Source organism: Taudactylus pleione, unplaced genomic scaffold, assembly GCF_031769625.1.
Source record: "Taudactylus pleione unplaced genomic scaffold, aTauple2 ptg000393l, whole genome shotgun sequence".
Lineage (NCBI taxonomy): Eukaryota > Metazoa > Chordata > Amphibia > Anura > Myobatrachidae > Taudactylus > Taudactylus pleione.
Genome location: NW_028284794.1, coordinates 4,680,489 through 4,705,646, shown reverse-complemented (window position 1 = coordinate 4,705,646; position 25,158 = coordinate 4,680,489). Strand labels below are relative to the sequence as shown.

General features: G+C 31.6%; 13 non-coding genes across 13 annotated transcripts; all 13 read right to left on the bottom strand.

Annotated features, from left to right (window-relative positions):
• Positions 1-146: 146 nt before the first annotated feature.
• TRNAW-CCA (transfer RNA tryptophan (anticodon CCA)) lies at positions 147-218 on the bottom strand. Its single transcript has one exon. It is a non-coding gene; the product is annotated as a tRNA-Trp (tRNA).
• Positions 219-2,589: 2,371 nt separating this feature from the next.
• TRNAW-CCA (transfer RNA tryptophan (anticodon CCA)) lies at positions 2,590-2,661 on the bottom strand. Its single transcript has one exon. It is a non-coding gene; the product is annotated as a tRNA-Trp (tRNA).
• Positions 2,662-5,032: 2,371 nt separating this feature from the next.
• Positions 5,033-5,104, bottom strand: TRNAW-CCA (transfer RNA tryptophan (anticodon CCA)). The gene has a single exon. It is a non-coding gene; the product is annotated as a tRNA-Trp (tRNA).
• Positions 5,105-7,474: 2,370 nt separating this feature from the next.
• On the bottom strand, positions 7,475-7,546 carry TRNAW-CCA (transfer RNA tryptophan (anticodon CCA)). Its single transcript has one exon. It is a non-coding gene; the product is annotated as a tRNA-Trp (tRNA).
• Positions 7,547-11,743: 4,197 nt separating this feature from the next.
• Positions 11,744-11,815, bottom strand: TRNAW-CCA (transfer RNA tryptophan (anticodon CCA)). The gene has a single exon. It is a non-coding gene; the product is annotated as a tRNA-Trp (tRNA).
• Positions 11,816-14,801: 2,986 nt separating this feature from the next.
• Positions 14,802-14,873, bottom strand: TRNAW-CCA (transfer RNA tryptophan (anticodon CCA)). Its single transcript has one exon. It is a non-coding gene; the product is annotated as a tRNA-Trp (tRNA).
• Positions 14,874-15,417: 544 nt separating this feature from the next.
• TRNAW-CCA (transfer RNA tryptophan (anticodon CCA)) lies at positions 15,418-15,488 on the bottom strand. The gene has a single exon. It is a non-coding gene; the product is annotated as a tRNA-Trp (tRNA).
• A 2,374-nt stretch (positions 15,489-17,862) lies between these two features.
• Positions 17,863-17,934, bottom strand: TRNAW-CCA (transfer RNA tryptophan (anticodon CCA)). Its single transcript has one exon. It is a non-coding gene; the product is annotated as a tRNA-Trp (tRNA).
• Positions 17,935-19,691: 1,757 nt separating this feature from the next.
• On the bottom strand, positions 19,692-19,763 carry TRNAW-CCA (transfer RNA tryptophan (anticodon CCA)). The gene has a single exon. It is a non-coding gene; the product is annotated as a tRNA-Trp (tRNA).
• A 1,160-nt stretch (positions 19,764-20,923) lies between these two features.
• On the bottom strand, positions 20,924-20,995 carry TRNAW-CCA (transfer RNA tryptophan (anticodon CCA)). The gene has a single exon. It is a non-coding gene; the product is annotated as a tRNA-Trp (tRNA).
• A 1,151-nt stretch (positions 20,996-22,146) lies between these two features.
• TRNAW-CCA (transfer RNA tryptophan (anticodon CCA)) lies at positions 22,147-22,218 on the bottom strand. The gene has a single exon. It is a non-coding gene; the product is annotated as a tRNA-Trp (tRNA).
• A 1,161-nt stretch (positions 22,219-23,379) lies between these two features.
• Positions 23,380-23,451, bottom strand: TRNAW-CCA (transfer RNA tryptophan (anticodon CCA)). The gene has a single exon. It is a non-coding gene; the product is annotated as a tRNA-Trp (tRNA).
• Positions 23,452-23,996: 545 nt separating this feature from the next.
• On the bottom strand, positions 23,997-24,068 carry TRNAW-CCA (transfer RNA tryptophan (anticodon CCA)). Its single transcript has one exon. It is a non-coding gene; the product is annotated as a tRNA-Trp (tRNA).
• Positions 24,069-25,158: the final 1,090 nt, after the last annotated feature.

Below are 25,158 nucleotides of genomic sequence, written 5' to 3'. Positions count from 1 at the left end.
GAGATATTTAATAACTATGTGCTAGTGATATAGGTATCAGTTTGAGTTATAATCACATTATTGAAAGTAGACAATAATCTTGGAATTTAGTTTCTTGTATAGTATTTTTTTGGCAGAATACAGCATTTTATCTTCAAAATGACGACTGACCCTGACGTGATTTGAACACGCAACATTCTGATCTGGAGTCAGACGCGCTACCGTTGCGCCACGAGGTCTCTTGTTAAAACTGATTCAATAGATTTTTCTGGTTGTTTATATTGCAAATAGATCATCTGCTTATACTAAACCTTGAATTAGGTAGTTGTCAAGCAAACAAACCTACATCCTCGGTAACAAAACAAAAATATATGTCTGGTGGTTTTTCCTTTAGTGTATAATTTTTTTCATCACAGTATAGGTCATTTGAATGGAAAAAGTCATCCATAAAATCAAATTGGTACTAAATGTATTGTTAAAATAGACAAGTGATGGTAGTGATCCAAAATTGATCCAGAGAAGCTAATTGCTTTTAAATGTATTGTTACATTACTGACATTTAGAGTTGGCCTTCAAGTAACGTATTCTCTAAACTGGATATTTTTTGTATAATAATTATGAGAACTGATAAGAATGTGAGGTATTTAATGACTATGTGCTAGTGATATAGGTAACAGTTTGAGGTATAATCACATTATTGAAAGTAGATAACAATCTTGGTAATTAGTTTCTTGTATAGTATTTTTGGGCAGAATAGAGCATTTTATCTTCAAAATGATAACCGACCCTGACGTGATTTGAACACGCAACTTTCTAATCTTGAGTCAGATGCGCTACCGATGCCTCTTATTAAAACTGATTCGGTAGATTTTCTGGTGGTTTATATTACAAATAGTTCATCTGCTTATACTAAACCTTGAATTAAGTAGTTGTCAAGCAAACAAGCCTACATCCTTGGAAACAAAACTGAAAGATATGTATTCTGGTTTTTCCTTCAGTGTAGAGTTTTTATGCATCATAGTATAGGTCATGTGAATGGAAAAAGTCATCTTTAAAATCAAATTGGTACTAAATGTATTTCTAAAAAAGACAAGTGACTGCAGTGATCCAAAATTGATCCAGAAAAGCTAATTGCTTTTAAATGTACTTTTACATTACAGACATTTAGAGTTGGCCTTCAAATAAAGTTTAATATAAACTGGATATTTTTAGTATTATAATTATGAGAACTGATAAGAAGGTGAGATATTTAATGACTATGTGATAGTGATATAGGTATCAGTTTGAGCTATAATCACATTATTGAAAGTAGACAACAATCTTAGTATTTAGTTTCTTATATAGTATTTTTTTGGCAGAATAGAGCATTTTATCTTCAAAATGACAACTGACCCTGACGTGATTTGAACACGTAAACTTCTGATATGGAATCAGACGCTCTACCGTTGTGCCACGAGGTCTCTTGTTAAATCCGATTCAGTAGATTTTTCAGGTGGTTTATATTACAAATAGATCATCTGCTTATACTGAACCTTGAATTAGGTAGTTGTCAAGCAAACAAACCTACATCCTCGGTAACAAAACAAAAAGATATGTCTGGTGGTTTTTCCTTTAGTGTATAATTTTTATTCATCACAGTATAGGTCATTTGAATGGAAAAAGTTATCCATAAAATCAAATTGGTACTAAATGTATTGTTAAAATAGACAAGTGATGGTAGTGATCCAAAATTGATCCAGAAAAGCTAATTGCTTTTAAATGTATTGTTACATTACAGACATTTAGAGTTGGCCTTCAAGTAACGTATTCTCTAAACTGGATATTTTTTGTATAATAATTATGAGAACTGATAAGAATGTGAGTTATTTAATGACTATGTGCTAGTGATATAGGTATCAGTTTGAGGTATAATCACATTATTGATAGTAGATAACAATCTTGGTAAATAGTTTCTTGTATAGTATTTTTGGGCAGAATAGAGCATTTTATCTTCAAAATGATAACCGACCCTGACGTGATTTGAACACGCAACCTTCTAATCTTGAGTCAGATGCGCTACCATTGCCTCTTATTAAAACTGATTCAGTAGATTTTCTGGTGGTTTATATTACAAATAGTTCATCTGCTTATACTAAACCTTGAATTAGGTAGTTGTCAAGCAAACAAGCCTACATCCTTGGTAACAAAACAAAAAGATATGTATTCTGGTTTTTCCTTCAGTGTAGAGTTTTTATACATCATAGTATAGGTCATGTGAATGGAAAAAGTCATCTTTAAAATCAAATTGGTACTAAGTATATTTCTAAAAAAGACAAGTGACTGCAGTGATATAAAATTGATCCAGAAAAGCTAATTGCTTTTAAATGTATTGTTACATTACAGACATTTAGAGTTGGCCTTCAAGTAAAGTTTAATCTAAACTGGATATTTTTAGTATTATAATTATGAGAACTGATAAGAAGGTGAGATATTTAATAACTATGTGCTAGTGATATAGGTATCAGTTTGAGTTATAATCACATTATTGAAAGTAGACAACAATCTTGGAATTTAGTTTCTTGTATAGTATTTTTTTGGCAGAATACAGCATTTTATCTTCAAAATGACGACTGACCCCGACGTGATTTGAACACGCAACATTCTGATCTGGAGTCAGACGCGCTACCGTTGCGCCACGAGGTCTCTTGTTAAAACTGATTCAATAGATTTTTCTGGTTGTTTATATTGCAAATAGATCATCTGCTTATACTAAACCTTGAATTAGGTAGTTGTCAAGCAAACAAACCTACATCCTCGGTAACAAAACAAAAATATATGTCTGGTGGTTTTTCCTTTAGTGTATAATTTTTTTCATCACAGTATAGGTCATTTGAATGGAAAAAGTCATCCATAAAATCAAATTGGTACTAAATGTATTGTTAAAATAGACAAGTGATGGTAGTGATCCAAAATTGATCCAGAAAAGCTAATTGCTTTTAAATGTATTGTTACATTACTGACATTTAGAGTTGGCCTTCAAGTAACGTATTCTCTAAACTGGATATTTTTTGTATAATAATTATGAGAACTGATAAGAATGTGAGGTATTTAATGACTATGTGCTAGTGATATAGGTAACAGTTTGAGGTATAATCACATTATTGAAAGTAGATAACAATCTTGGTAATTAGTTTCTTGTATAGTATTTTTGGGCAGAATAGAGCATTTTATCTTCAAAATGATAACCGACCCTGACGTGATTTGAACACGCAACTTTCTAATCTTGAGTCAGATGCGCTACCGATGCCTCTTATTAAAACTGATTCGGTAGATTTTCTGGTGGTTTATATTACAAATAGTTCATCTGCTTATACTAAACCTTGAATTAAGTAGTTGTCAAGCAAACAAGCCTACATCCTTGGAAACAAAACTGAAAGATATGTATTCTGGTTTTTCCTTCAGTGTAGAGTTTTTATGCATCATAGTATAGGTCATGTGAATGGAAAAAGTCATCTTTAAAATCAAATTGGTACTAAATGTATTTCTAAAAAAGACAAGTGACTGCAGTGATCCAAAATTGATCCAGAAAAGCTAATTGCTTTTAAATGTACTTTTACATTACAGACATTTAGAGTTGGCCTTCAAATAAAGTTTAATATAAACTGGATATTTTTAGTATTATAATTATGAGAACTGATAAGAAGGTGAGATATTTAATGACTATGTGATAGTGATATAGGTATCAGTTTGAGCTATAATCACATTATTGAAAGTAGACAACAATCTTAGTATTTAGTTTCTTATATAGTATTTTTTTGGCAGAATAGAGCATTTTATCTTCAAAATGACAACTGACCCTGACGTGATTTGAACACGTAAACTTCTGATATGGAATCAGACGCTCTACCGTTGTGCCACGAGGTCTCTTGTTAAATCCGATTCAGTAGATTTTTCAGGTGGTTTATATTACAAATAGATCATCTGCTTATACTGAACCTTGAATTAGGTAGTTGTCAAGCAAACAAACCTACATCCTCGGTAACAAAACAAAAAGATATGTCTGGTGGTTTTTCCTTTAGTGTATAATTTTTATTCATCACAGTATAGGTCATTTGAATGGAAAAAGTTATCCATAAAATCAAATTGGTACTAAATGTATTGTTAAAATAGACAAGTGATGGTAGTGATCCAAAATTGATCCAGAAAAGCTAATTGCTTTTAAATGTATTGTTACATTACAGACATTTAGAGTTGGCCTTCAAGTAACGTATTCTCTAAACTGGATATTTTTTGTATAATAATTATGAGAACTGATAAGAATGTGAGTTATTTAATGACTATGTGCTAGTGATATAGGTATCAGTTTGAGGTATAATCACATTATTGAAAGTAGATAACAATCTTGGTAATGAGTTTCTAGTATAGTATTTTTGGGCAGAATAGACCATTTTATCTTCAAAATGATAACTGACCCCGACGTGATTTGGACACGCAACCTTCTAATCTTGAGTCAGATGCGCTACCGTTGCCTCTTATTAAAACTGATTCGGTAGATTCTCTGGTAGTTTATATTACAAATAGTTCATCTGCTTATACTAAACTTTGAATCAGGTAGTTGTCAAGCAACCAAGCCTACATCCTTGGTAACAAAACAAAAAGATATGTATTCTGGTTTTTCCTTCAGTGTAGAGTTTTTATGCCTCATAGTATAGGTCATGTGAATGGAAAAAGTCATCTTTAAAATCAAATTGGTACTAAGTGTATTTCTAAAAAAGACAAGTGACTGCAGTGATATAAAATTGATCCAGAAAAGCTAATTGCTTTTAAATGTATTGTTACATTACAGACATTTAGAGTTGGCCTTCAAGTAAAGTTTAATCTAAACTGGATATTTTTAGTATTATAATTATGAGAACTGATAAGAAGGTGAGATATTTAATAACTATGTGCTAGTGATATAGGTATCAGTTTGAGTTATAATCACATTATTGAAAGTAGACAACAATCTTGGAATTTAGTTTCTTGTATAGTATTTTTTTGGCAGAATACAGCATTTTATCTTCAAAATGACGACTGACCCCGACGTGATTTGAACACGCAACATTCTGATCTGGAGTCAGACGCGCTACCGTTGCGCCACGAGGTCTCTTGTTAAAACTGATTCAATAGATTTTTCTGGTTGTTTATATTGCAAATAGATCATCTGCTTATACTAAACCTTGAATTAGGTAGTTGTCAAGCAAACAAACCTACATCCTCGGTAACAAAACAAAAATATATGTCTGGTGGTTTTTCCTTTAGTGTATAATTTTTTTCATCACAGTATAGGTCATTTGAATGGAAAAAGTCATCCATAAAATCAAATTGGTACTAAATGTATTGTTAAAATAGACAAGTGATGGTAGTGATCCAAAATTGATCCAGAAAAGCTAATTGCTTTTAAATGTATTGTTACATTACTGACATTTAGAGTTGGCCTTCAAGTAACGTATTCTCTAAACTGGATATTTTTTGTATAATAATTATGAGAACTGATAAGAATGTGAGGTATTTAATGACTATGTGCTAGTGATATAGGTAACAGTTTGAGGTATAATCACATTATTGAAAGTAGATAACAATCTTGGTAATTAGTTTCTTGTATAGTATTTTTGGGCAGAATAGAGCATTTTATCTTCAAAATGATAACCGACCCTGACGTGATTTGAACACGCAACTTTCTAATCTTGAGTCAGATGCGCTACCGATGCCTCTTATTAAAACTGATTCGGTAGATTTTCTGGTGGTTTATATTACAAATAGTTCATCTGCTTATACTAAACCTTGAATTAAGTAGTTGTCAAGCAAACAAGCCTACATCCTTGGAAACAAAACTGAAAGATATGTATTCTGGTTTTTCCTTCAGTGTAGAGTTTTTATGCATCATAGTATAGGTCATGTGAATGGAAAAAGTCATCTTTAAAATCAAATTGGTACTAAATGTATTTCTAAAAAAGACAAGTGACTGCAGTGATCCAAAATTGATCCAGAAAAGCTAATTGCTTTTAAATGTACTTTTACATTACAGACATTTAGAGTTGGCCTTCAAATAAAGTTTAATATAAACTGGATATTTTTAGTATTATAATTATGAGAACTGATAAGAAGGTGAGATATTTAATGACTATGTGATAGTGATATAGGTATCAGTTTGAGCTATAATCACATTATTGAAAGTAGACAACAATCTTAGTATTTAGTTTCTTATATAGTATTTTTTTGGCAGAATAGAGCATTTTATCTTCAAAATGACAACTGACCCTGACGTGATTTGAACACGTAAACTTCTGATATGGAATCAGACGCTCTACCGTTGTGCCACGAGGTCTCTTGTTAAATCCGATTCAGTAGATTTTTCAGGTGGTTTATATTACAAATAGATCATCTGCTTATACTGAACCTTGAATTAGGTAGTTGTCAAGCAAACAAACCTACATCCTCGGTAACAAAACAAAAAGATATGTCTGGTGGTTTTTCCTTTAGTGTATAATTTTTATTCATCACAGTATAGGTCATTTGAATGGAAAAAGTTATCCATAAAATCAAATTGGTACTAAATGTATTGTTAAAATAGACAAGTGATGGTAGTGATCCAAAATTGATCCAGAAAAGCTAATTGCTTTTAAATGTATTGTTACATTACAGACATTTAGAGTTGGCCTTCAAGTAACGTATTCTCTAAACTGGATATTTTTGTATAATAATTATGAGAACTGATAAGAATGTGAGTTATTTAATGACTATGTGCTAGTGATATAGGTATCAGTTTGAGGTATAATCACATTATTGAAAGTAGATAACAATCTTGGTAATGAGTTTCTAGTATAGTATTTTTGGGCAGAATAGACCATTTTATCTTCAAAATGATAACTGACCCCGACGTGATTTGGACACGCAACCTTCTAATCTTGAGTCAGATGCGCTACCGTTGCCTCTTATTAAAACTGATTCGGTAGATTCTCTGGTAGTTTATATTACAAATAGTTCATCTGCTTATACTAAACTTTGAATCAGGTAGTTGTCAAGCAACCAAGCCTACATCCTTGGTAACAAAACAAAAAGATATGTATTCTGGTTTTTCCTTCAGTGTAGAGTTTTTATGCCTCATAGTATAGGTCATGTGAATGGAAAAAGTCATCTTTAAAATCAAATTGGTACTAAGTGTATTTCTAAAAAAGACAAGTGACTGCAGTGATATAAAATTGATCCAGAAAAGCTAATTGCTTTTAAATGTATTGTTACATTACAGACATTTAGAGTTGGCCTTCAAGTAAAGTTTAATCTAAACTGGATATTTTTAGTATTATAATTATGAGAACTGATAAGAAGGTGAGATATTTAATAACTATGTGCTAGTGATATAGGTATCAGTTTGAGTTATAATCACATTATTGAAAGTAGACAACAATCTTGGAATTTAGTTTCTTGTATAGTATTTTTTTGGCAGAATACAGCATTTTATCTTCAAAATGACGACTGACCCCGACGTGATTTGAACACGCAACATTCTGATCTGGAGTCAGACGCGCTACCGTTGCGCCACGAGGTCTCTTGTTAAAACTGATTCAATAGATTTTTCTGGTTGTTTATATTGCAAATAGATCATCTGCTTATACTAAACCTTGAATTAGGTAGTTGTCAAGCAAACAAACCTACATCCTCGGTAACAAAACAAAAATATATGTCTGGTGGTTTTTCCTTTAGTGTATAATTTTTTTCATCACAGTATAGGTCATTTGAATGGAAAAAGTCATCCATAAAATCAAATTGGTACTAAATGTATTGTTAAAATAGACAAGTGATGGTAGTGATCCAAAATTGATCCAGAAAAGCTAATTGCTTTTAAATGTATTGTTACATTACTGACATTTAGAGTTGGCCTTCAAGTAACGTATTCTCTAAACTGGATATTTTTTGTATAATAATTATGAGAACTGATAAGAATGTGAGGTATTTAATGACTATGTGCTAGTGATATAGGTAACAGTTTGAGGTATAATCACATTATTGAAAGTAGATAACAATCTTGGTAATTAGTTTCTTGTATAGTATTTTTGGGCAGAATAGAGCATTTTATCTTCAAAATGATAACCGACCCTGACGTGATTTGAACACGCAACTTTCTAATCTTGAGTCAGATGCGCTACCGATGCCTCTTATTAAAACTGATTCGGTAGATTTTCTGGTGGTTTATATTACAAATAGTTCATCTGCTTATACTAAACCTTGAATTAAGTAGTTGTCAAGCAAACAAGCCTACATCCTTGGAAACAAAACTGAAAGATATGTATTCTGGTTTTTCCTTCAGTGTAGAGTTTTTATGCATCATAGTATAGGTCATGTGAATGGAAAAAGTCATCTTTAAAATCAAATTGGTACTAAATGTATTTTTAAAAAAGACAAGTGATGGTAGTGATGCAAAATTGATCCAGAAAAGCTAATTGCTTTTAAATGTATTGTTACATTAAAGACATTTAGAGTTGGCCTTCAAGTAACGTAATCTCTAAACTGGATATTTTTTATATAATAATTATGAGAACTGATAAGAATGTGAGTTATTTAATGACTATGTGCTAGTGATATAGGTATCAGTTTGAAGTATAATCACATTATTGAAAGTAGATAACAATCTTGGTAATTAGTTTCTTGTATGGTATTTTTGGGCAGAATAGAACATTTTATCTTCAAAATGATAACTCACCCCGGCGTGATTTGAACACTCAACCTTCTAATATTGAGTCAGACGCGCTACCGTTGCCTCTTATTAAAACTGATTTAGTAGATTTTCAGGAGGTTTACATTACAAATACTTCATCTGGTTATACTAAACCTTGAATTAGGGAGTTGTCAAGCAAACAAGCCTACATCCTTGGTAGCAAAACAAAAAGATATGTCTTCTGGTTTTTCCTTCAGTGTAGAATTTTTATGCATCATACTATAGGTCATGTGAAAGGAAAAAGTCATTATTAAAATCAAATTGGTACTAAATGTATTTTTAAAAAAGACAAGTGATGGTAGTGATCCAAAATTGATCCAGAAATGCTAATTGCTTTTAAATGTATTGTTACATTACAGACATTTAGAGTTGGCCTTCATGTAAAGTTTAATCAAACTGGATATTTTTAGTATTATAATTATGAGAACTGATAAGAAGGTTTGATATTTAATGACTATATGCTAGTGATATAGGTATCAGTTTGAGCTATAATCCCATTATTGAAAGTAGATAACAATCTTAGTATTTAGATTCTAGTATAGTATTTTTTTGGCAGAATAGAGCATTTTATCTTCAAAATGACTACTGACCGCAACGTGATTTGAACACGCAACCTTCTGATCTTTAGTCAAACGCGCTAATATTGCGCCACAAGGTCTTTTGTCAAATCATATTCAGTAGATTTTTCTGGTGGTTTATATTACAAATAGATCATCTGCTTATACTGAACCTTGAATTAGGTAGTTGTCAAGCAAACAAACCTACATCCTCCGTAACAAAACAAAAAGATATGTCTGGTGGTTTTTCCTTTAGTGTATAATTTTTATTCATCACAGTATAGGTCATTTGAATGGAAAAAGTCATCCATAAAATCAAATTGGTACTAAATGTATTGTTAAAATAGACAAGTGATGGTAGTGATCCAAAATTGATCCAGAAAAGCTAATTGCTTTTAAATGTATTGTTACATTACAGACATTTAGAGTTGGCCTTCAAGTAACGTATTCTCTAAACTGGATATTTTTTGTATAATAATTCTGAGAACTGATAAGAATGTGAGTTATTTAATGACTATCTGCTAGTGATATAGGTATCAGTTGGAGGTATAATCACATTATTGAAAGTAGATAACAATCTTGGTAATTAGTTTCAAGTATAGTATTTTTGGGCAGAATAGAGCATTTTATCTTCAAAATGATAACTGACCCCGACGTGATTTGGACACGCAACCTTCTAATCTTGAGTCAGATGCACTACCATTGCCTCTTATTAAAACTGATTCGGTAGATTCTCTGGTAGTTTATATTACAAATAGTTCATCTGCTTATACTAAACTTTGAATTAGGTAGTTGTCAAGCAAACAAGCCTACATCCTTGGTAACAAAACAGAAAGATATGTATTCTGGTTTTTTTTTCAGTGTAGAGTTTTTATGCCTCATAGTATAGGTCATGTGAATGGAAAAACTCATCTTTAAAATCAAATTGGTACTAAATGTATTTTTAAAAAAGACAAGTGACGGTAGTGATGCAAAATTGATCCAGAAAAGCTAATGGCTTTTAAATGTATTGTTACATTACAGACATTTAGAGTTGGCCTTCAAGTAAAGTTTAATCTAAACTGGATATTTTTAGTATTATAATTATGAGAACTGATAAGAAGGTGAGATATTTAATAACTATGTGCTAGTGATACAGGTATCAGTTTGAGTAATAATCACATTATTGAAAGAAGACAACAATCTTGGAATTTAGTTTCTTGTATAGTATATTTTTGGCAGAATAGAGCATTTTATCTTCAAAATGACTACTGACCGCAACGTGATTTGAACACGCAACCTTCTGATCTTTAGTCAAACGCGCTAACATTGCGCCACAAAGTCTCTTGTTAAATCCTATTCAGTAGATTTTACTGGTGGTTTATATTACAAATAGATCATCTGCTTATACTGAACCTTGAATTAGGTAGTTGTCAAGCAAACAAACCTACATCCTCCGTAACAAAACAAAAAGATATGTCTGGTGGTTTTTCCTTTAGTGTATAATTTTTATTCATCACAGTATAGGTCATTTGAATGGAAAAAGTCATCCATAAAATCAAATTGGTACTTAATGTATTGTTAAAATAGACAAGTGATGGTAGTGATCCAAAATTGATCCAGAAAAGCTAATTGCTTTTAAATGTATTGTTACATTACAGACATTTAGAGATGGCCTTCAAGTAACGTATTCTCTAAACTGGATATTTTTTGTGTAATAATTATGAGAACTGATAAGAATGTGAGGTATTTAATTTCTATGTGATAGTGATATAGGTATCAGTTTGAGCTATAATCACATTATTGATAGTAGATAACAATCTTGGTAAATAGTTTCTTGTATAGTATTTTTGGGCAGAATAGAGCATTTTATCTTCAAAATGATAACCTACCCTGACGTGATTTGAACACGCAACCTTCTAATCTTGAGTCAGATGCGCTACCATTGCCTCTTATTAAAACTGATTCAGTAGATTTTCTGGTGGTTTATATTACAAATAGTTCATCTGCTTATACTAAACCTTGAATTAGGTAGTTGTCAAGCAAACAAGCCTACATCCTTGGTAACAAAACAAAAAGATATGTATTCTGGTTTTTCCTTCAGTGTAGAGTTTTTATACATCATAGTATAGGTCATGTGAATGGAAAAAGTCATCTTTAAAATCAAATTGGTACTAAGTGTATTTCTAAAAAAGACAAGTGACTGCAGTGATCCAAAATTGATCCAGAAAAGCTAATTGCTTTTAAATGTATTGTTACATTACAGACATTTAGAGTTGGCCTTCAAGTAAAGTTTAATCTAAACTGGATATTTTTAGTATTATAATTATGAGAACTGATAAGAAGGTGAGATATTTAATAACTATGTGCTAGTGATATAGGTATCAGTTTGAGTTATAATCACATTATTGAAAGTAGACAACAATCTTGGAATTTAGTTTCTTGTATAGTATTTTTTTGGCAGAATACAGCATTTTATCTTCAAAATGACGACTGACCCCGATGTGATTTGAACACGCAACATTCTGATCTGGAGTCAGACGCGCTACCGTTGCACCACGAGGTCTCTTGTTAAAACTGATTCAATAGATTTTTCTGGTTGTTTATATTGCAAATAGATCATCTGCTTATACTAACCTTGAATTAGGTAGTTGTCAAGCAAACAAACCTACATCCTCGGTAACAAAACAAAAATATATGTCTGGTGGTTTTTCCTTTAGTGTATAATTTTTTTCATCACAGTATAGGTCATTTGAATGGAAAAAGTAATCCATAAAATCAAATTGGTACTAAATGTATTGTTAAAATAGACAAGTGATGGTAGTGATTCAAAATTGATCCAGAAAAGCTAATTGCTTTTAAATGTATTGTTACATTACTGACATTTAGAGTTGGCCTTCAAGTAACGTATTCTCTAAACTGGATATTTTTTGTATAATAATTATGAGAACTGATAAGAATGTGAGGTATTTAATGACTATGTGCTAGTGATATAGGTAACAGTTTGAGGTATAATAACATTATTGAAAGTAGATAACAATCTTGGTAATTAGTTTCTTGTATAGTATTTTTGGGCAGAATAGAGCATTTTTTCATCAAAATGATAACCGACCCTGACGTGATTTGAACACGCAACTTTCTAATCTTGAGTCAGATGCGCTACCGATGCCACTTATTAAAACTGATTCGGTAGATTTTCTGGTGGTTTATATTACAAATAGTTCATCTGCTTATGCTAAACCTTGAATTAAGTAGTTGTCAAGCAAACAAGCCTACATCCTTGGTAACAAAACAGAAAGATATGTATTCTGGTTTTTCCTTCAGTGTAGAGTTTTTATGCATCATAGTATAGGTCATGTGAATGGAAAAAGTCATCTTTAAAATCAAATTGGTACTAAATGTATTTCTAAAAAAGACAAGTGACTGCAGTGATCCAAAATTGATCCAGAAAAGCTAATTGCTTTTAAATGTACTTTTACATTACAGACATTTAGAGTTGGGCTTCAAATAAAGTTTAATATAAACTGGATATTTTTAGTATTATAATTATGAGAACTGATAAGAATGTGAGATATTTAATGACTATGTGATAGTGATATAGTATCAGTTTGATCTATAATCACATTATTGAAAGTAGACAACAATCTTAGTATTTAGTTTCTTATATAGTATTTTTTTGGCAGAATAGAGCATTTTATCTTCAAAATGACAACTGACCCTGACGAGATTTGAACACGCAACCTTCTGATCGGGAGTCAGACCCGCTACCGTTGCGCCACAAGGTCTCTTGTTAAAACCCATTCAGTAGATTTTTCTGGTGGTTTATATTGCAAATAGATCATCTGCTTATACTAAACCTTGAATTAGGTAGTTGTCAAGCAAACAAGCCTACATCCTTGGTAAAAAAACAAAAAGATATGACTGGTGGTTTTTCCTTTAGTGTAGAATTTTTATGCATCACAGTATAGGTCATTTGAATGGAAAAAGTCATCCAAAAAATCAAATTGGTACTAAATGTTCTGTTAAAAATGACAAGTGATTGTAGTGATCCAAAATTGATCCAGAAAAGCTAATTGCTTTTAAATGTGTTGTTACATTACAGACATTTAGAGTTGGCCTTCAAGTAAAGTTTAATCTAAACTGGATATTTTTAGAAAAATAATTATGAGAACTGATAAGAATGTGAGATATTTAATGACTATTTGCTAGTGATATAGGTATCAGTTTGAGCTATAATCACATTATTGAAAGTAGACAACAATCTTAGTATTTAGTTTCATGTATAGTATTTTTTTGGCAGAAAAGAGCATTTTATCTTCAAAAAGACAACTGACCCTGACGTGATTTGAACACGCAACCTTCTGATACAGAATCAGACGCACTACCATCGCTCCACGAGGTGTCTTGTTAAATCTGATTTAGTAGATTTTTCTGGTGGTTTATATTACAAATAGATCATATGCTTATACTGAACCTTGAATTAGGTAGTTGTCAAGCAAACAAACCTACATCCTCCATAACAAAACAAAAAGATATGTCTGGTGGTTTTTCCTTTAGTGTATAATTTTTATTCATCACAGTATAGGTCATTTGAATGGAAAAAGTCATCCATAAAATCAAATTGGTACTAAATGTATTGTTAAAATAGACAAGTGATGGTAGTGATCCAAAATTGATCCAGAATAGCTAATTGCTTTTAAATGTATTGTTACATTACAGACATTTAGAGTTGGCCTTCAAGTAACGTATTCTCTAAACTGGATATTTTTTGTATAATAATTATGAGAACTGATAAGAATGTGAGGTATTTAATGACTATGTGCTAGTGACATAGGTAACAGTTTGAGGTATAATCACATTATTGAAAGTAGATAACAATCTTGGTAATTAGTTTCTATTATAGTATTTTTGGGCAGAATAGAGCATTTTATCTTCAAAATGATAACTGACCCTGACGTGATTTGAACACGCAACCTTCTAATCTTGAGTCAGATGCGCTACCATTGCCTCTTATTAAAACTGATTCAGTAGATTTTCTGGTGGTTTATATTACAAATAGTTCATCTGCTTATACTAAACCTTGAATTAGGTAGTTGTCAAGCAAACAAGCTTACATCCTTGGTAACAAAACAAAAAGATATGTTTTCTGGTTTTTCCTTCAGTGTAGCATTTTTATGCATCATAGTATAGGTCATGTGAATGGAAAAACTCATCTTTAAAATCAAATTGGTACTAAATTTATTTTTAAAAAATACAATTGACGGTAGTGATGCAAAATTGATCCAGAAAAGCTAATTGCTTTTAAATGTATTTTTACATTACAGACATTTAGAGTTGTCCTTCAAGTAAAGTTTAATCTAAACTGGATATTTTTAGTATTATAATTATGAGAACTTATAAGAAGGTGAGATATTTAATGACTATGTGCTAGTGATATAGGTATCAGTTTGAGCTATAATCACATTATTGAAAGTAGATAACAATCTTTATAATAAGTTTCTTGTATAGTATTTTTTTGGCAGAAAAGAGCATTTTATCTTCTAAAGGACAACTGACCACGACGTGATTTGAACACGCAACCTTCTGATCTGGAGTCAGACACGCCACCGTTGCGCCACAAGGTCTCTTGTTAAAACCCATTCAGTAGATTTTTCTGGTGGTTTATATTGCAAATAGATCATCTGCTTATACTAAACCTTGAATTAGTTAGTTGTCAAGCAAACAAGCCTACATCCTTGGTAACAAAACAAAAAGATATGACTGGTGGTTTTTCCTTTAGTGTAGAATTTTTATGCATCACAGTATAGGTCATTTGAATGGAAAAAGTCATCCAAAAAATCAAATTGGTACTAAATGTTCTGTTAAAAATGACAAGTGATGGTAGTGATCCAAAATTGATCCAGAAAAGCTAATTGCTTTTAAATGTAGTGTTACATTACTGACATTTAGAGTTGGCCTTCAAGTAAAGTTTAATCTAAACTGGATATTTTTAGAATAATAATTATGAGAACTGATAAGAATGTGAGATATTTAATGACTATGTGATAGTGATATAGTATCAGTTTGAGCTATAATCACATTATTGAAAGTAGTTAACAATCTTGGTAATTAGTTTCTTGTATAGTATTTTTTTGGCAGAATAGAGCATTTTATCTTCAAAATGACGACCGACCCCGACGTGATTTGAACACGCAACCTTCTGATCTGGAGTCAGACGCGCTACCGTTGCGCACGAGGTCTCTTGTTAAATCCGATTCAGTAGATTTTTCTGGTGGTTTATATTACAAATAGATCATCTGCTTATACTAAACCTTGAATTAGGTAGTTGTCAAGCAAACAAACCTACATCCTCCGTAACAAAATAAAATGATATGTCTGGTGGTTTTTCCTTTAGTGTAGAATTTTTATTCATCACAGTATAGGTCATTTGAATGGAAAAAGTCATCCATAAAATCAAATTGGTCCTAAATGTATTGTTAAAATAGACAAGTGATGGTAGTGATCCAAAATTGATCCAGAAAAGCTAATTGCTTTTAAATGTATTGTTACATTACAGACATTTAGAGATGGCCTTCAAGTAACGTATTCTCTAAACTGGATATTTTTTGTATAATAATTATGAGAACTGATAAGAATGTGAGATAATTAATGACTATGTGATAGTGATATAGGTATCAGTTTGAGCTATTATCACATTATTGAAAGCAGATAACAATCTTGGTAATTAGTTTCTTGTTTAGTATTTTTTTGGCAGAATACAGCATTTTATCTTCAAAATTACAACTGACCCCGACGTGATTTGAACACGCAAACTTCTGATCTGGAGTCAGAAGCACCACCGTTGCGCCACAAGGTCTCTTGTTAAATCTGATTCAGTAGATTTTTCTAGTGGTTTATATTACAAATAGATCATCTGCTTATACTAAACCTTGAATTAGGTAGTTATCAAACAAACAAACCTACATCCTCGGTAACAAAACAAAAAGATATGTCTGGTGGTTTTTCCTTTAGTGTATAATTTTTATTCATGACAGTATAGGTCATTTGAATGGAAAAAGTCATCCATAAAATCAAATTGGTACTATATGTATTGTTAAAATAGACAAGTGATGGTAGTGATCCAAAATTGATCCAGAAAAGCTAATTGCTTTTAAATGTATTGTTACATTACAGACATTTAGAGTTGGCCTTCAAGTAACGTATTCTCTAAACTGGATATTTTTTGTATAGTAATTATGAGAACTGATAAGAATGTGAGTTATTTAATGACTATGTGCTAGTGATATAGGTATCAGTTTGAGGTATAATCACATTATTGAAAGTAGATAACAATCTTGGTAAATAATTTCTAGTATAGTATTTTTGGGCAGAATAGAGCATTTTATCTTCAAAATGATAACCGACCCAGACGTGATTTGAACACGCAACCTTCTAATCTTGAGTCAGATGAGCTAACGTTGCCTCTTATTAAAACTGATTCAGTAGATTTTCTGGTGGTTTATATTACAAATAGTTCATCTGCTTATGCTAAACCTTGAATTAGGTAGTTGTCAAGCAAACAAGCCTACATCCTTGGTAACAAAACAAAAAGATATGTTTTCTTGTTTTTCCTTCAGTGTAGAGTTTTTATGCCTCATAGTATACGTCATGTGAATGGAAAAAGTCATCTTTAAAATCAAATTGGTACTAAATGTATTTCTAAAAAAGACAAGTGACGGCAGTGATCCAAAATTGATCCAGAAAAGCTAATTGCTTTTAAATGTATTGTTACATTACAGACATTTAGAGTTGGCCTTCAAGTAAAGTTTAATCTAAACTGGATATTTTTAGTATTATAATTATGAGAATTGATAAGAAGGTGAGATATTTAATGACAGTGTGCTAGTGATATAGGTATCAGTTTGAGGTATAATCACATTATTGAAAGTAGATAACAATCTTGGTAATTAGTTTCTAGTATAGTATATTTGGGCAGAATAGAGCATTTTATCTTCAAAATGATAACCGACCCTGAAGTGATTTGAACACGCAACCTTCTAATCTTGAGTCAGATGAGCTAACGTTGCCTCTTATTAAAACTGATTCAGTAGATTTTTCTGGTGGTTTATATTACAAATAGTTCATCTGCTTATGCTAAACCTTGAATTAGGTAGTTGTCAAGCAAACAAGCCTACATCCTTGGTAACAAAACAAAAAGATATGTATTCTGGTTTTTCCTTCAGTGTAGAGTTTTTATGCCTCATAGTATACGTCATGTGAATGGAAAAAGTCATCTTTAAAATCAAATTGGTACTAAATGTATTTCTAAAAAAGACAAGTGACAGTAGTGATCCAAAATTGATCCAGAAAAGCTAATTGCTTTTAAATGTATTGTTACATTACAGATATTTAGAGTTGGCCTTCAAGTAAAGTTTAATCTAAACTGGATATTTTTAGTATTATAATTATGAGAACTGATAAGAATGTGAGATATTTAATGACTATGTGCTAGTGATATAGGTATCAGTTTGAGCTATAATCACATTATTGAAAGTAGACAACAATCTAAGTATTTAGTTTCATGTATAGTATTTTTTTTGGCAGAAAAGAGCATTTTATCTTCAAAAAGACAACTGACCCCGACGTGATTTGAACACGCAACCTTCTGATCTGGAGTCAGACGCGCTACTGTTGCACCACAAGGTCTCTTGTTAAAACCCATTCAGTAGATTTTTCTGGTGGTTTATATTGCAAATAGATCATCTGCTTATACTAAACCTTGAATTAGGTAGTTGTCAAGCAAACAAGCCTACATCCTTGGTAACAAAACAAAAAGATATGACTGGTGGATTTTCCTTTAGTATAGAATTTTTATGCATCACAGTAAAAGTCATTTGAATGGAAAAAGTCATCCAAAAAAATCAAATTGGTACTAAATGTTCTGTTAAAAATGACAAGTGATGGCAGTGATCCAAAATTGATCCAGAAAAGCTAATTGCTTTTAAATGTATTGTTACATTACAGACATTTAGAGTTGGTCTTCAAGTAACGTCTTCTCTAAACTGGATATTTTTAGAATAATAATTATGAGAACTGATAAGAATGTGAGATATTTAATGACTATGTGATAGTGATATAGGTATCAGTTTGAGGTATAATCACATAATTGAAAGTAGATAATAATCTTGGTAATTAGTTTCTAGTATAGTATTTTTGGGCAGAATAGAGCATTTTATCTTCAAAATGATAACCGACCCAGACGTGATTTGAACACTCAACCTTCTAATCTTGAGTCAGATGAGCTAACGTTGACTCTTATTAAAACTGATTCAGTAGATTTTCTGGTGGTTTATATTACAAATAGTTCATCTGCTTATGCTAAACCTTGAATTAGGTAGTTGTCAAGCAAACAAGCCTACATCCTTGGTAACAAAACAAAAAGATATGTATTCTGGTTTTTCCTTCAGTGTAGAGTTTTCATGCCTCATAGTATACGTCATGTGAATGGAAAAAGTCATCTTTAAAATCAAATTGGTACTAAATGTATTTCTAAAAAAGACAAGTGACGGCAGTGATCCAAAATTGATCCAGAAAAGCTAATTGCTTTTAAATGTATTGTTACATTACAGACATTTAGAGTTGGCCTTCAAGTAAAGTTTAATCTAAACTGGATATTTTTAGTATTATAATTATGAGAACTGATAAGAAGGTGAGATATTTAATGACTATGTGCTAGTGATATAGGTATCAGTTTGAGGTATAATCACATTATTGAAAGTAGATAACAATCTTGGTAATTAGTTTCTAGTATAGTATTTTTGGGCAGAATAGAGCATTTTATCTTCAAAATGATAACTGACCCTGACGTGATTTGAACACGCAACCTTCTAATCTTGAGTCAGATGCGCTACCATTGCCTCTTATTAAAACTGATTCAGTAGATTTTCTGGTGGTTTATATTACAAATAGTTCATCTGCTTATACTAAACCTTGAATTAGGTAGTTGTCAAGCAAACAAGCCTACATCCTTGGTAACAAAACAAAAAGATATGTATTCTGGTTTTTCCTTCAGTGTAGCATTTTTATGCATCATAGTATAGGTCATGTGAATGGAAAAACTCATCTTTAAAATCAAATTGGTACTAAATTTATTTTTAAAAAATACAATTGACGGTAGTGATGCAAAATTGATCCAGAAAAGCTAATTGCTTTTAAATGTATTGTTACATTACAGACATTTAGAGTTGTCCTTCAAGTAAAGTTTAATCAAAACTGGATATTTTTAGTATTATAATTATGAGAACTTATAAGAAGGTGAGATATTTAATGACTATGTGCTAGTGATATAGGTATCAGTTTGAGCTATAATCACATTATTGAAAGTAGATAACTATCTTTATAATAAGTTTCTTGTATAGTATTTTTTTTGGCAGAATAGAGCATTTTATCTTCAAAATGACAACTGACCCTGACGTGATTTGAATACGCAACCTTCTGATCTGGAGTCAGACACGCTACCGTTGCGCCACAAGGTCTCTTGTTAAAACCCATTCAGTAGATTTTTCTGGTGGTTTATATTGCAAATAGATCATCTGCTTATACTAAACCTTGAATTAGTTAGTTGTCAAGCAAACAAGCCTACATCCTTGGTAACAAAACAAAAAGATATGACTGGTGGTTTTTCCTTTAGTGTAGAATTTTTATGCATCACAGTATAGGTCATTTGAATGGAAAAAGTCATCCAAAAAATCAAATTGGTACTAAATGTTCTGTTAAAAATGACAAGTGATGGTAGTGATCCAAAATTGATCCAGAAAAGCTAATTGCTTTTAAATGTAGTGTTACATTACTGACATTTAGAGTTGGCCTTCAAGTAAAGTTTAATCTAAACTGGATATTTTTAGAATAATAATTATGAGAACTGATAAGAATGTGAGATATTTAATGACTATGTGATAGTGATATAGTATCAGTTTGAGCTATAATCACATTATTGAAAGTAGTTAACAATCTTGGTAATTAGTTTCTTGTATAGTATTTTTTTGGCAGAATAGAGCATTTTATCTTCAAAATGACGACCGACCCCGACGTGATTTGAACACGCAACCTTCTGATCTGGAGTCAGACGCGCTACCGTTGCGCGCGAGGTCTCTTGTTAAATCTGATTCAGTAGATTTTTCTGGTGGTTTATATTGCAAATAGATCATCTGCTTATACTAAACCTTGAATTAGGTAGTTGTCAAGCAAACAAGCCTACATCCTTGGTAAAAAAACAAAAAGATATGACTGGTGGTTTTTCCTTTAGTGTAGAATTTTTATGCATCACAGTATAGGTCATTTGAATGGAAAAAGTCATCCAAAAAATCAAATTGGTACTAAATGTTCTGTTAAAAATGACAAGTGATTGTAGTGATCCTAAATTGATCCAGAAAAGCTAATTGCTTTTAAATGTGTTGTTACATTACAGACATTTAGAGTTGGCCTTCAAGTAAAGTTTAATCTAAACTGGATATTTTTAGTATTATAATTATGAGAACTGATAAGAATGTGAGATATTTAATGACTATGTGCTAGTGATATAGGTATCAGTTTGAGCTATAATCACATTATTGAAAGCAGATAACAATCTTAGTATTTAGTTTCATGTATAGTATTTTTTTGGCAGAAAAGAGCATTTTATCTTCTAAAGGACAACTGACCCCGACGTGATTTGAACACGCAACCTTCTGATCTGGAGTCAGACGCGCTACCGTTGCACCACAAGGTCACTTGTTAAAACCCATTCAGTAGATTTTTCTGGTGGTTTATATTGCAAATAGATCATCTGCTTATACTAAACCTTGAATTAGGTAGTTGTCAAGCAAACAAGCCTACATCCTTGGTAACAAAACAAAAAGATATGACTGGTGGTTTTTCCTTTAGTATAGAATTTTTATGCATCACAGTATAGGTCATTTGAATGGAAAAAGTCATCCAAAAAATCAAATTGGTACTAAATGTTCTGTTAAAAATGACAAGTGATGGCAGTGATCCAAAATTGATCCAGAAAAGCTAATTGCTTTTAAATGTATTGTTACATTACAGACATTTAGAGTTGGCCTTCAAGTAACGTATTCTCTAAACTGGATATTTTTAGAATAATAATTATGAGAACTGATAAGAATGTGAGATATTTAATGACTATGTGATAGTGATATAGGTATCAGTTTGAGGTATAATCACATTATTGAAAGTAGATAACAATCTTGGTAATTAGTTTCTAGTATAGTATATTTGGGCAGAATAGAGCATTTTATCTTCAAAATGATAACCGACCCTGACGTGATTTGAACACGCAACCTTCTAATCTTGAGTCAGATGAGCTAACGTTGCCTCTTATTAAAACTGATTCAGTAGATTTTTCTGGTGGTTTATATTACAAATAGTTCATCTGCTTATGCTAAACCTTGAATTAGGTAGTTGTCAAGCAAACAAGCCTACATCCTTTGTAACAAAACAAAAAGATATGTATCCTGGTTTTTCCTTCAGTGTAGAGTTTTTATGCCTCATAGTATACGTCATGTGAATGGAAAAAGTCATCTTTAAAATCAAATTGGTACTAAATGTATTTCTAAAAAAGACAAGTGACGGTAGTGATCCAAAATTGATCCAGAAAAGCTAATTGCTTTTAAATGTATTGTTACATTACAGACATTTAGAGTTGGCCTTCAAGTAAAGTTTAATCTAAACTGGATATTTTTAGTATTATAATTATGAGAACTGATAAGAATGTGAGATATTTAATGACTATGTGCTAGTGATATAGGTATCAGTTTGAGCTATAATCACATTATTGAAAGTAGACAACAATCTAAGTATTTAGTTTCATGTATAGTATTTTTTTGGCAGAAAAGAGCATTTTATCTTCAAAAAGACAACTGACCCCGACGTGATTTGAACACGCAACCTTCTGATCTGGAGTCAGACGCGCTACCGTTGCACCACAAGGTCTCTTGTTAAGACCCATTCAGTAGATTTTTCTGGTGGTTTATATTGCAAATAGATCATCTGCTTATACTAAACCTTGAATTAGGTAGTTGTCAAGCAAACAAGCCTACATCCTTGGTAACAAAACAAAAAGATATGACTGGTGGATTTTCCTTTAGTATAGAATTTTTATGCATCACAGTATAGGTCATTTGAATGGAAAAAGTCATCCAAAAAAATCAAATTGGTACTAAATGTTCTGTTAAAAATGACAAGTGATGGCAGTGATCCAAAATTGATCCAGAAAAGCTAATTGCTTTTAAATGTATTGTTACATTACAGACATTTAGAGTTGGCCTTCAAGTAACGTATTCTCTAAACTGGATATTTTTAGAATAATAATTATGAGAACTGATAAGAATGTGAGATATTTAATGACTATGTGATAGTGATATAGTATCAGTTTGAGCTATAATCACATTATTGAAAGTAGTTAACAATCTTGGTAATTAGTTTCTTGTATAGTATTTTTTTGGCAGAATAGAGCATTTTATCTTCAAAATGACGACCGACCCCGACGTGATTTGAACACGCAACCTTCTGATCTGGAGTCAGACGCGCTACCGTTGCGCGTGAGGTCTCTTGTTAAATCCAATTCAGTAGATTTTTCTGGTGGTTTATATTACAAATAGATCATCTGCTTATACTAAACCTTGAATTAGGTAGTTGTCAAGCAAACAAACCTACATCCTCCGTAACAAAACAAAATGATATGTCTGGTGGTTTTTCCTTTAGTGTAGAATTTTTATTCATCACAGTATAGGTCATTTGAATGGAAAAAGTCATCCATAAAATCAAATTGGTCCTAAATGTATTGTTAAAATAGACAAGTGATGGTAGTGATCCATAATTGATCCAGAAAAGCTAATTGCTTTTAAATGTATTGTTACATTACAGACATTTAGAGATGGCCTTCAAGTAACGTATTCTCTAAACTGGATATTTTTTGTATAATAATTATGAGAACTTATAAGAATGTGAGATAATTAATGACTATGTGATAGTGATATAGGTATCAGTTTGAGCTATTATCACATTATTGAAAGCAGATAACAATCTTGGTAATTAGTTTCTTGTTTAGTATTTTTTTGGCAGAATACAGCATTTTATCTTCAAAATGACAACTGACCCCGACATGATTTGAACACGCAAACTTCTGATCTGGAGTCAGAAACGCTACCGTTGCGCCACGAGGTCTCTTGTTAAATCTGATTCAGTAGATTTTTCTGGTGGTTTATATTGCAAATAGATCATCTGCTTATACTAAACCTTGAATTAGGTAGTTGTCAAGCAAACAAGCCTACATCCTTGGTAAAAAAACAAAAAGATATGACTGGTGGTTTTTCCTTTAGTGTAGAATTTTTATGCATCACAGTATAGGTCATTTGAATGGAAAAAGTCATCCAAAAAATCAAATTGGTACTAAATGTTCTGTTAAAAATGACAAGTGATTGTAGTGATCCTAAATTGATCCAGAAAAGCTAATTGCTTTTAAATGTGTTGTTACATTACAGACATTTAGAGTTGGTCTTCAAGTAAAGTTTAATCTAAACTGGATATTTTTAGTATTATAATTATGAGAACTGATAAGAATGTGAGATATTTAATGACTATGTGCTAGTGATATAGGTATCAGTTTGAGCTATAATCACATTATTGAAAGCAGATAACAATCTTAGTATTTAGTTTCATGTATAGAATTTTTTTGGCAGAAAAGAGCATTTTATCTTCTAAAGGACAACTGACCCCGACGTGATTTGAACACGCAACCTTCTGATCTGGAGTCAGACGCGCTACCGTTGCACCACAAGGTCACTTGTTAAAACCCATTCAGTAGATTTTTCTGGTGGTTTATATTGCAAATAGATCATCTGCTTATACTAAACCTTGAATTAGGTAGTTGTCAAGCAAACAAGCCTACATCCTTGGTAACAAAACAAAAAGATATGACTGGTGGTTTTTCCTTTAGTATAGAATTTTTATGCATCACAGTATAGGTCATTTGAATGGAAAAAGTCATCCAAAAAATCAAATTGGTACTAAATGTTCTGTTAAAAATGACAAGTGATGGCAGTGATCCAAAATTGATCCAGAAAAGCTAATTGCTTTTAAATGTATTGTTACATTACAGACATTTAGAGTTGGCCTTCAAGTAACGTATTCTCTAAACTGGATATTTTTAGAATAATAATTATGAGAACTGATAAGAATGTGAGATATTTAATGACTATGTGATAGTGATATAGGTATCAGTTTGAGGTATAATCACATTATTGAAAGTAGATAACAATCTTGGTAATTAGTTTCTAGTATAGTATATTTGGGCAGAATAGAGCATTTTATCTTCAAAATGATAACCGACCCTGACGTGATTTGAACACGCAACCTTCTAATCTTGAGTCAGATGAGCTAACGTTGCCTCTTATTAAAACTGATTCAGTAGATTTTTCTGGTGGTTTATATTACAAATAGTTCATCTGCTTATGCTAAACCTTGAATTAGGTAGTTGTCAAGCAAACAAGCCTACATCCTTTGTAACAAAACAAAAAGATATGTATCCTGGTTTTTCCTTCAGTGTAGAGTTTTTATGCCTCATAGTATACGTCATGTGAATGGAAAAAGTCATCTTTAAAATCAAATTGGTACTAAATGTATTTCTAAAAAAGACAAGTGACGGTAGTGATCCAAAATTGATCCAGAAAAGCTAATTGCTTTTAAATGTATTGTTACATTACAGACATTTAGAGTTGGCCTTCAAGTAAAGTTTAATCTAAACTGGATATTTTTAGTATTATAATTATGAGAACTGATAAGAATGTGAGATATTTAATGACTATGTGCTAGTGATATAGGTATCAGTTTGAGCTATAATCACATTATTGAAAGTAGACAACAATCTAAGTA